The 13065-nt window shown below is 43.2% G+C and overlaps 1 protein-coding gene across 3 annotated transcripts in view; it reads right to left on the minus strand.

Annotated features, from left to right (window-relative positions):
- DOCK9 (dedicator of cytokinesis 9) overlaps positions 1-13065 on the minus strand; it is a 323308-nt gene that overhangs the window by 253711 nt on the left and 56532 nt on the right. The window lies entirely within an intron of this gene.

Raw genomic sequence — 13065 nt, forward strand, 5'->3', positions numbered from 1 at the left:
CCCCAACCAGTAATGTTGAAGAAGCTGAAGTTGAACGGTTCTATGAAGACCTACAAGATCTTTTAGAACTAACACCCAAAAAAGATGTCCTTTTCATTATAGGCGACTGGAATGCAAAAGTAGGAAGTCAAGAAACACCTGGAGTAACAGGCAAATTGGCCTTGGAGTACAGAATGAAGCAGGGCAAAGGCTAATAGAGTTCTGCCAAGAGAACGCGCTGGTCATAGCAAACACCCTCTTCCAACAACACAAGAGAAGACTCTACACAGGGACATCACCAGATGGTCAATACCAAAATCAGATTGATTATATTCTTTGCAGCCAAAGATGGAGAAGCTCTATGCAGTCAGCAAAAACAAGACCAGGAGCTGACTGTGGCTCAGATCATGAACTTCTTATTGCCAAATTCAGACTTAAATTGAAGTAGGGAAAACCACTAGACCATTCAGGTATGACCTAAATCAAATTCCTTGTGATTATACAGAAGTGAGAAATAGATTTAAGGGACTAGATCTGATAGAGTGCCTGATGAACTATGGACAGAGGTTCGTGACATTGCACAGGAGACAGGGATAAAGACCATCCCCAGGGAAAAGAAATGCAAAAAAGCAAAATGGCTGTCTGGGGAGGCCTTACAAATAGCTGTGAAAAGAAGAGAAGTGAAAAGCAAAGGAGAAAAGGAAAGATATAAGCATCTGAATGCAGAGTTCCAAAGAATAGTAAGGAGAGATAAGAAAGCCTTCCTCAGTGATCAATGCAAAGAAAGAGAGGAAAACAACAGAATGGGAAAGACTAGAGATCTCTTCAAGAAAATCAGAGATACCAAAGGAACATTTCATGCAAAGATGGGCCCAATAAAGGACAGAAATGGTATGGACCTAACAGAAGCAGAAGATATTAAGAAGAGGTGGCAAGAATACACAGAAGAACTGTCCAAAAAAGATCTTCACGACCCAGAGAATCACGATGGTGTGGTCACTAACCTATAGCCAGACATCCTGGAATGTGAAGTCAGGTGGGCCTTAGAAAGCGTCACTACAAACAAAGCTAGTGGAGGTGATGGAATTCCAGTTGCTGCTGTTGCTGCTAGGTCACTTCAGTCGTGTCCGACTCTGTGCTATTTCAAATCCTGAAAGATAATGCTGTGAAAGTGCTGCACTCAATATGCCAGCAAATTTGGAAAACCCAGCAGTGACCACAGGACTGGAAAAGGTAAGTTTTCATTCCAATCCCAAAGAAAGGCAATGCCAAAGAATGCTCAAACTACCGCACAATTGCACTCATCTCACACACCAATAAAGCAATGCTCAAAATTCTCCAAGCCAGGCTTCAGCAATACGTGAACCGTGAACTTCCAGATGTTCAAGCTGGTTTTACAAAAAGCAGAGGAACCAGAGATCAAATTGCCAACATCCACTGGATCATCGAAAAAGCAAGAGAGTTCCAGAAAAACATCTATTTCTGCTTTATTGACTATGCCAAAGCCTTTGACTATGTGGATCACAATAAACTATGGAAAATTCTGGAAGAGATGGGAATACCAGACCACCTGCCTGACCTGATCTGCCTCTTGAGAAACCTATATGCAGGTCAGGAAGCAAGAGTTAGAACTGGACATGGAACAACAGCCTGGTTCCAAATAGGAAAAGGAGTACGTCAAGGCTGTATACTGTCACCCTGCTTATTTAACTTATACGCAGGGTACATCATGAGAAACCCTGGGCTGGAAGAAGCACAAGCTGGAATAAAGATTACCGGGAGAAATATCAATAACCTCAGATATGCAGATGATACCACCCTTATGGCAGAAAGTGAAGAGGAATTAAAAAGCCTCTTGATGAAAGTGAAAGAGGAGAGTAAAAAAGTTGGCTTAAAGCTCAACATTCAGAAAACTAAGATCGTGGCATCTGGTCCCATCACTTCACGGGAAATAGATGGGGAAACAGTGGAAACAGTGTCAGACTTTATTTCTGAGGGGGCTCCCAAATCACTGCAGATGGTGAATGTAGCCAGGAAATTAAAAGACTCTTACTCCTTGGAAGGAAAGTTATGACCAATCTAGATAGCAGAGACATTACTTTGCCAACAAAGGTCAAAAGCAGAGACATTACTTTGCCAGCAAAGGTCCGTCTAGTCAAGGCTATGGTTTTTCCAGTGGTCATGTATGGATGTGAGAGTTGGACTGTGAAGAAAGCTGAGCGCCGAAGAATTGATGCTTTTGAACTGTGGTGTTGGAGAAAACTCTTGAAAGTCCCTTGGACTACAAGGAGATCCAACCAGTCCGTCCTAAAGGAGATCAGTCCTGGGTGTTCTTTGGAAGGACTCATGCTAAAGCTGAGACTCCAGTACTTTGGCCACCTCATACAAAGAGATGACTCATTGGAAAAGACTGATGCTGGGAGGGACTGGGGGCAGGAGGAGAAGGGGACGACAGAGGATGAGATGGCTGCATGGCATCACCGACTCGATGGACATGAGTTTGGGTGAACTCCAGGAGTTGGTGATGGACAGGGAGGCCTGGCATGCTGCAATTCATGAGGTTGCAAAGAGTCGGACATGACTGAGTGATTGAACTGAACTGAACTGAGAGGGGTAGGATGGGGTGTTTATTGTGAACACCATTAAGTAAAGCCTTTATTGAACTTGTTACAAAAAAAAAAAATGACAATTCCTTTAAAGAAGAGTTATCACACCCACGTTCTGACATTAGAAGATCTAAGTCTTCATGTGACATCACAGTGAGAGTGATAGTCGTGTCCAATTCTTTTGCAACCCCATGGACTGTAGCCCGCCAGGCTCCTCCTCTCTCCGTGGGGATTTTCCAGGCAAGAATACTGGAGTGGGTTGCCATTCCCTTCTCCAGGGGATCTTCCCAACCCAAGGGTTGAACCCAGGTCTCCTGCACATGTTGCGGATTCTTACTGTTTGCGCCACCAGGGAAGCCCTGACATTACAGTGATGGCAGATAAATAACATGGGCACTCACCTGCACAGAAACTGAATCTTATAGACTGTAAATCAGTAAACACCTGGGTTAAAAACTGTCTTAAGATTTCATAAAATTCACCAACTAATCTAACTCCTATACTGTAAAGGGAAACATTTTTTTTAAAGTAATAGTTAAGTGAATTAAATAAAGATAATACCTACAAATTTAAACTTAATTTACTAGTATCACTTAGACATCTGGGGTGCAGAAGCCAGTGAATACTACTTAATATACAAAAGATGATGTTTGAACTTTACAACGGATCATAAATGATAAGCAAGTGAATATGAAGCTGCTGGTATATTCTATTTGATTTACTTAAAAAAACAAAAAACCTAAAAGTTAATATTTAAAACAATGAAGAGAATGAAACAATTTCTTAACAATCATTCAGAGGAAAAAAGAAATTTCTCCTAGAAATACATTTAATAACCATTTAAGCAACCTGTATCAATTGTAAATATCAATCATTTTCCAACCAGCAAAATTAGTGAGCAAGGAAAACAGAAAACATTTAGAGCGAAGGATACAAGGCCAAAAAGTGATTTTCATGCTAATAGAAGCATGACAAAGTGAATCACTCAAAATGTGCATTTGGTTTTGCCGAGTTCTCTCATCAGAATGATCTTGGACTAGTGTAAAATGATAATTACCATGAACCGCATCAGAGGACATGAATAGATGGCTGATATCTATTGGCAATCATCTCTGCTACCTACAGAGGACATATTTCAATTTGGAGGATCACGTTTACTCTCACATCTTGAGATGTAACCCCTAATTCACACATCTCCCAAGACAGGATGTTTGCCCTTGACTCCCTTTGAGATCCAAGTCTACGTCTGTCTCTTCTGCTAATAATGATACCTGTTCTCCCATCACCTCCACACCCTCAGACCCAAAGCAATCACTTTTCTATATGACAAAGTAGGAGAGCAGCAGAGTATTACCCAGCCATAAAAAGGAATGGTATCCCAGTGCATGTACAAAGGGGATAAAGCTGGAAAATGTTACACTGAGTGAAAGAAGACAGTCAAAAAGACCTCATATTATCTCAGTTTTTTAAAGGTCCATTTATGTAAGGTTTCTAGTGTCTAGCAGAGGGCCTAGTATATACCACATGCCCAATAAATGCTGGTCTCTCTCTTTTACCCCACGTTAAAAATTTTCATAGGGATAGAGAGTAGATTAGTAGATTTCAGGGAATGCAGGATGACCGCTGATGGGTATGGCGTTTCTTTTAGGGTTAATGAGAATGTTCAGAAATTAGTGGTTCTAGCATATACGCTATCTATACATAATACATAGTCTGTAAATATACTAAAAACCACTAGATTGAACAGTTTTTCTTTTTTATTGAGGAACAGTTGATGCATAATTTTATATAAGTTACAGGTATACAATATAGTGATTTCCAATTTTTAAAGGTTATATTCCATTTATAGCCACTAAAAAGTACTGGCTATATTCCCTGTGTTGTATAAAGAACACTTTTAAAAAGTGGATTTTGCTGTAGGTGAACACAACAAAGAGCCTGACTCCATTTTTGATGTTTTACTGCTATCGGCTTTTAAGTCTCACCTCTCCTTCCTACCCTTGTGGGCAAGTGACAGGGAGGGCCGGGTGGCTCCCTCCCTTCATGCCAGCGGGGAATTCAATCCACTGTCAGGAACTCTCAGCCCAGCCCCAGCCCCCCCAGGATCCCCAAGCCAGTCTCCTTTCCCTGCCCTGTCAAGCCATTTTCAGACATGCTTGGGTGTAGCCCCCCTCTCCTTACAGAACTTCATTACCTGAGTAGTAAACCTTATCAAACTCTCTTGGCATGTGTGTATGTGTGTGTGTGGTGTCATTACTCAACATACAAAGCAAATTTCAGGTGGGGGTCAATCCTATGTCTGTAGAGCAACTCCAACATTAAATTATATCTCAGTAAAACCATTATTTAAGATAGAAGAGGTGAATAGGATTGTACCTAATTCTGCCAACCCCCTAAGGTCCTCAAAGTTCAAATAAAATAACAGGAGAGAACTCAACCAAGAAACTGTTATAAATACATTCATAGTTGTTGCTTTATACTTTACAAAGGATTTACAGTGTCACTCAAAATAGCCACCGTGCTTAAGGAATTCAAGGGTGTCTGAAGGTTGCTTTGGCCCCAATTCTCGGGAATGGGCTTCCCTTGTGGCTCAGCTGGTGAAGAATCCACCTGCAATGCGGGAGACCAGGGTTGGGAAGATCCCCTGGAGAAGGGAAAGGCTACCCACTCCAGTACTCTGGCCTGGAGAATTCCATGGACAGTCCATGGGGTTGCAGAGTCGGACACAACTGAGGGACTTTCACTTTCACTTTGCTTCACTTTTTCTTGGACTACACTAACCAAGTAACAGGGAAGGTGCCTGGGGCTGTCCTCAGGGCATGCATGCCAGGGCTGGGAGAGGGGCTCCACACGGTACTAAGAGTAAGGTCAGGGAGGGCTGGGTTATCTGCCGCCTCAGCTATTCAGCCACAGACGCCTTGGCACACAGGTGTCGCGCGTTGAGTCCCCTCGCCCCCAAAGCACACCACCTTGAGCTGCTGCTCCCACTGGCAACCTCTCTCCTTGCCGAGTGTCCTTCTGTTTTAAATAACTTCTACATCTCATGTAATAATATACCACATATGATACAGTCACATTTCATAAAACCCAGATAAATGCGGTATGGGTAGAATTCGATCTTACGTGTCATTTATTCTATTTAAGTGCCCTCATGATGGCCAGTCCATACGAAGAGCTTATTTCCATCCCTAACAGTCCATATTTCATAAGTTAATGCAGTGAATCCTGCTGAGCAAAGAAACCTTACATAAATTGACCTGTCAACACTCTATTTTTTATTCAATTAGTACAATCAAACACTAAGTCTAGTGTCTAGCAGAGGGCCTAGTATATACCACATGCCCAATAAATGCTGGTCTCTCTCTTTTACCCCACGTTAAAAATTTTCCTCCTTGATACTAAGAAGAAAGAGCAAGATAGTTCTTCCAAAAATATAAGCACCCTTTTCATAAAATCCATGTATATGAGAATGCAATCAAGTCAAACTATAGATTACTTCTATTAATAAAAAAATAATTAAAAGAGAGAAATGTGGGTGTAGGAACAGGAAAAAGGAGTTAAGATAGTTGATGAAGGGGCAGAAGTTTCAGCAAAGATCATTAAAAAGGGCAGTGGTCTTCCAGAGATGACCAGAGCCCCCCCAAAAAAGGGAGAGAGACTCCTTCTTTTTCTTTGGCAGGAGACCAAGTTAAACCTTTAAAATAAAACAGACCTCCAAAAGGAAGAAAAGTTTGGGCTAAAAAAAAAAACAAGTTTACTTATTGGTAGGAATGTCAGATAGTGCAGGTCACTTTGAAATACGGTATGGCAATTCCTCACAAAATTAAACAGAATTATCTTATGATCCAGCAGTTCCACTTCTGGGTCAAGCCCCAAGAGAACTGAAAGTGCAGTTTCAAAGAGATGTTTATATACACCCATGATCATAGCTGCACAACACCCAAGAGGTGGAAGCAATCTAAGAGTCCATCAAAAGATGAACGGATAAACAAAATGGGGTATGTACATGCAATGGAATATTATTCAGCCTTAAAAATGAAGGAATTCTGACACAGGCTACAACAACACGGAAGAACCCTGAGGACATTACACTAAGTAAAATAAGCCAGCCACAAAAGGACAAATTCTTACACAAGGTACCTAGAACAGGCAAATTCATAGAAACAGAAGAGGGACTTTCCTGGGCGATCAGGGGTTAAGACTCTGTGCTTCTACTGTGGAAAGCAGAAATCTGACCCTTAGGGAACTAAGACCCCACATACCATGAGGCGTGGCCAAAAAACAAAAGAAAACAAAAGGTAGAAGGTGGTTTCCAGGGGCTGAGGGGAAGAGGAAATGGGGAGTTGTTGTTTAGTGGAAACAGAGTTTGTAATGATGAAAGAGTGCTGAAGATGGGTGGTTACACAACAATGTAAAGTACTGAAGGCCACCAAATGATACCTAAAAAGATGGTAAATGTTATGTTATGTATATGATATGTTATACATACATTAAAAAAAATAGAAAACCAACTTACTTACTAGGCACAGATTTCCTATAACTTCCAGGAACAACTGATATGAAATAACAGGAAACCCGGGAGGGTAACTGGTCTTACCTCCCATTCTCTCCTCCCACCCCTCACAAAGGACAGATAAGCCCAAGAAACAGGCTTCATGTGCCCATTTTCCTTCTATCTGTTTTAACTAGTTTATATTAGATTAACTTATGTAGTATAATTTCTATAACTAATAACTATAGTATTTCCTCATTACACTTGGTAATGAACTTAGAAAAACGCTTCAAACTATGTACCATCACTGAAAAAAACAAAGCTGAGACTGAAATTCTTCGCTGATAGACAACTGCTTCTTCATTCCACACTACAAAATGAATGAACCCAGAGCGTTTATACAGGTGCTGATTTACCCCTCAGCTCAGGAAGCTGCAGGCGAAGTCGGAACTTCAATCACAGTTACCGGAGGTCATGGAGCAAAACTTTAGCTTTTTGAAGAGAAACCAATAAACCCACAAATGCTGATGCTTTGTCAAATATGAGAAGCTGCCAAAAGAGCTATTTGCAAAGCTTTTCATCCTTACTGAACACATTGGTGGGGAGGGGCGCACTGGAGGGGGCTGGAGGCACGGAAGAGCACAATGAATACAGCGAGTGCCAAGGCCCAAGCTGCAAATGAGACACGAGTGAAAAAGAAGGCAGCAGGGCAGATGCAATGGCTGAGTGAGAGGCCTCTGCCAGCCTCCTCTAAGGAGACGCTGTTTTAGGCAGACACCTGAAGAAATCACTTGGTGGCAAGGTATACTGAGCTTAAACAATGGAAAAGGTACACAGCATAATCTGTGTAAAAACGCACCCACTCCAGTATTCTTGCCTGGAAAATTCTAGGAGGAGCCTGGCAGACTACTGTCCAGGGGGGTCACGAAGACTCGGACACGACCAAGCCACAGAGCACCGATGTACTCACGAAAACAGTTCATGTGCTTCAAATACGGAGTTACAGCTATTGGAAAGCTGTTCTCACGTGTGAGGAGAGACAAAATTCAGATTCCGTAACACTTCAAGTACATGTATCTTGGATTTTAGCAGCTGAACATTTTAAAAATTGTACTGTCATTGTGTCAGTATAGAAATATTGTCTCAATATGAGTAAGGAAAGGAAAATATAAACATAATATTTGTCTGCCATTTTAAAGCTATTGCAATTATACTTCAAAAAAACTGCAGCTCAAAATCTCACTCCTGTGTATATATCCAAACACAAAAACACTATTTGAAGATACAAGCACCCCAACGCTCCTGCAGCATTATTTACAACAACCGAGATATGGACACGACCCAAGTGTCCAGCAGCAGAAGAATGGACAAAGAAGACACAGCACCCACGCACAATGGAACACTGCTCGGCCGAAAGGAGGAGGAAGCGACGCCATCTGCAGCGACCTGGATGAACTCGGAGGGCGTTACGCTTAGTGAAACAAGCCAGACAGAGAGAGACAGACACTGCATGGTATCACTTGTATGTGGCATCTAAAATATGCAACGAACTAGAGAGTGTCACAAAAAAGCAGAAGACTCACAGAGACAGAGAATATGCTAGTGGTTACCAGTTGAGGAGAGGGAACGGGGAAGGGACAATATAAGGGGAAGGAACCGAGGTACAAACTATTACCTGTAAAATACGTTACAAGGATATATTTTACAAGGGGAATACAGCAAATATTTTATAGTAACTACAAATGCAGTTATTCATTTAAATTTTAAAAACTGTGAATTACTATATTGTACACCTGTAGCTTATTTAAAAAAAAAAAAGCTGAATTTCTCCTGAAGGCACTCTATCCTCAACAGAGTTATCTCTCCAAAGCATAGGACTGTCTCCAACACATGAATTCCCAAAAGTATTCCTGGCATTGAGAATTCAGAAGGGAATGGTAAGATGACTTCTTCAATGATGGCCAGTTAGAGCTATCCAGCTTTATTAAATTCACAGAGCACTTCAGGGAAATCTTTGGTGAGTCAATAACTTTGGCTCATTCATTCTGTGAGGCGAGGTCTGGGCCTGAGGGCTGAGCCATCTATCCCAGTTCATTCTAAGAAATTTATTTTGCAGATCTTTCCCCACAAAATTTTCATCTCTGCTATAACCACAAGGCTTTCAAGGTCCAAAAAAAAAAAAAAATTTCCACTTGGAGAAAAAGTCAGAGGAGGGATGGAAAAAGAGAGATGATAAACGGGGTAGCTGAAGTTTTATTCAAATCACAGAATGGGCTCTATTTAGGGCACTCTAGTCACCTAGACAATGAAGGGGATTTACATTTTAAAAATAACTTCTATGGTAAAACTTAAAGAAAAACTTCAGTGCTGGGCACATCTTTAACAGAGTGTCACACATACCTAATTCCTACTACATGCCAGAGGCTGAACACAGAAATTCGGTCACACGGTCTCACTTAATCGTCTCCACAACTCTAAAAGTCAAGTTTATAGGTGATGTCCCCATGACTGCCATGCCTTGATCTTGCTGCACGTAAAGAAGGTCTCCACAGGAAGCCCTCCTGGCAGGCCGGGCCAGCGCTGACATCGTGCGGCCTGGGGCTGCCCAACCGCAGCGGGTGCTGGACGCGAGGAACCCGCACGCCCAAATGTCCCCTTAGACTGCTAGCTCTCAAAGCACTGTCACCGTGAATTACGCTAAGAAATGAAGTTTAAATCATGATATCTGTGTGTAGAAGAATATTTCCCCCCAAATACGTACCCTTGCAACATGTGTTACTGCATTATTTTCTGTCCCAGCCTCTCTAGTCCATTCTAGCTCACTGGAAAGAAGGGAAGAAAAACAGAGGAAGTGAGGAAATGTAGGAAGGAGGGAGGGGGACAGTCAGAGCCCACTAAACCGTCTTCAGGACCACCATGGCTCACGCCTACAGCTGGAAACCCCACATGTACCTGTCCTCTCTCCTCGACATGGTACCACGACATACAGACAGTCATGTCTGTCAACACTTGGAATCACCAGTTTCAAGACACATCCCATTCCCTACGAGCAGCTCATCCCAGCCCAAGAGCAGGATGGAAGGGCCTGCTGAAGACGACAGCTGTAAGAACATTCTCAAGTCAGAAGAAGATGGCCCAGGAATCAAGGGGTAGAGGTAAGAGTGGCCACTCTGTTACCCTAATAACACACTCCACCCCTGCTGGTCACAGGGCCTGGTTTGAAAGGGAAGAATGCTTGCAATTAGAGGAGAAAACGAAGCACAATGAATGGAAAGGTGAGGCGGCCACCTGGCCATTTGGGGGCTCCGTAAGCTGCTGAACCAGAAGGCAAATGAGCAGGATACTCTACCAGCAAAGGCGAAACTGGGCTGCTGCCTTCCAAAGGGTCAGGAAGGACCATGGCTGGACCCCAGGGTGGATTGTCCAAGACATCTTAGTATTTCTAGCTCCAACAGTACAAATTCATGAAAAACCACAGCAATTCAAAGAAAGGCAGGACTACTGAGAATTCAGATGTTCAGGTAAAGAAGGCTAATCAGTTGAAGTGGGCAAAAAACATATGGAATGAGTAAGAGGACAGTAAATGTATAATTATCAACTACCGCCAAACAGCCAGCTAGAGAAGTGAACACTGCAACACCAATGCGTAGTTCCTTCCTGCCTGGGTATGTGTGTGTGTACCAATTTCATCTCTCTTCCTCCTTCCTCTTTCATTATTTTACACAAGCGTTACTGTTGAAACTTGACAAGATAGACTTTGCATAGCACATATTCACACGAAGACTGCTACTGAATTTCAGGAGTAATTAACAAGGCTCAGAAATGGGTGCTGATACTCCCTCCCAAAGCAAGATACAATGGAAACCTTGTGACTCCTTGTTTGAGGGGCCATTGAACACCTTCCTGTGCCTGAAGGATAGCTATGCTCTGTTAGGCTGAAACACGTATGGAAGGTCAAATACGTGCAGAGGCTGGGTCTGCACGCTGACGAGTCAAAGGGGAGGGCTGTGCCAGTTGCTAAGCTATTGTCTGTCAGCTCCGCTCCTCCCTCCCACACTCAGCTCTAGGATGCCAGGGCTGGTCCTCTGAAAACCACAGTTTTACTGGTTGGGTCCCTGTTAGGCTCGCCAGCAGGGGGCACCAAAGGGAGACTGCAAAGCCTGGGGGAGAAGGAGCTTGCTCCTTGATGCCAGCTTCCTACTTGCTTTTTGGTTCCCAGTATTACCAGCAGGAAATCAACCCTGGATATTCACTGGAAGGACTCATGCTGATGGTGAAGCTCCAATTCTTTGACCAGCTAATGCAAAGAGCTGACTCACTGGAAAATACCCTGATGCTTCGAAAGTGAAAGTGAGAGTATTAGTCGCTCAGTCCAACTCTTTGCAACCCCATAGGCTATAGCCCACGAGGCTCCTCTGTCCATGGGATTCTCCAGGCAAGAATACTGCAGTAGGTTGCCTTCCTTTCCCTTCTCCAAGGTATGTTCCCAACCCAGGGATTGAACCCTGGTCTCCTGCATTGCAGGCAGATTCTTAACTGTCTGAGCCACCTGGGAAGACAATCTTGGGAAAGACTGAGGGCAGAAGGCGAAGTGGGCAGCAGAGGATGAGATGGTTGGATAGCATCACTGACTCAATGGACATGAATTTGAGCAAACTCTGGGAGACAGTGAAGGACAGAGGAGCCTGGAGTGCTGCAGTCCATGGGGTCACAAAGAGTCAAACACGACTGAGTGACTGGACAACAACAACAATCACTGAGCAAGACTTCCTGCTGCTTCACCTGGGAGCAGGAAGTCCTCCCTGTGCAGCAACAGCATCAGGTCTGCCATCTCTCCAGCATTTACAGGACCATCGTTACACTCGCCACCAGAAACACCATCACCAGCTGCCTAGCACCCACTCCTCAGAGGTCTGGGTATCAGCTCCAGGGAGCTCCTCCTCTAAGCTTCTAAGATTTAATAACACAGTCTCAACCCTTGGTCCTCCCTAGCTCCTGCAGCCACTACCTCCATGATATGTGAATGTTCTCTTGTTATCTTTTAATACCTACATAACAATTTTATACCTAATAGCAAGTCTTTATGTTTAATTCTATTAAAACAACTGATGTGATTTCTGTTTCCTGCCTGTACCCTGTGATGCTATAGTCAGCCCTTGTTATGTGCAGACGATCAGTTCCAGGACCCCCTGCAGATACCAAAATTCAAAGATGCTCAAGTGGCATCATACAGTCAGCCCTCAGTGTCTGCAACTTTTGCATCCACAGATACAGAGGCCCAACCATACTAGGTTCTAATTAGTTTTGAAATTTTTAAAATTATCACCAAAAAATGAGAATAACCAATAAGCACATAAAAAAGATGCTTAACATCATTAAGAAAATGTAAATTAAAACTGTAATGATATTTCATTATATATAGCCCACCAGACTCCTCTATCCGTAGGATTTCCCAGGCAAGAGTACTGGAGTGGGTTGCCAGTTCCTTCTCCAGACATACCTACCAGGATGGCTAAAATCTAAAAAGACTGGCCACATTAAACGTTGGCAAAATAGCTGGAACTCTAGTAAGTTGCTAGAAGAGCCACTATGGGAAACACTGTTGCCAAAAAACTGTTAAAGAGTTACCATCAGGTCAGATCAGTTCAGTCACTCAGTCCTGTCCGACTCTTTGCAACCCCATGAATCGCAGCTCGCCAGGCCTCCCTGTCCATCACCAATTCCCAGAGTTCACTCAAACTCACGTCCATCGACTCAGTGATGCCATCCAGCCATCTCATCCTCTGTCGTCCCCTTCTCCTCCTGCCCCCAATCCTTCCCAGCATCAGGGTCTTTTCCAATGAGTCAACTCTTCGCATGAAGTGGCCAAAGTACTGGAGTTTCAGCTTTAGCATCAGTCCCTCCAATGAACACCCAGAGCTGATCTCCTTTAGGATGGACTGGTTGGATCTCCTTGCAGTCCAAGGGACTCTCAAGAGTCTTCTCAAC

This window comes from Bos indicus, chromosome 12 (assembly GCF_029378745.1).
Source record: "Bos indicus isolate NIAB-ARS_2022 breed Sahiwal x Tharparkar chromosome 12, NIAB-ARS_B.indTharparkar_mat_pri_1.0, whole genome shotgun sequence".
NCBI lineage: Eukaryota > Metazoa > Chordata > Mammalia > Artiodactyla > Bovidae > Bos > Bos indicus.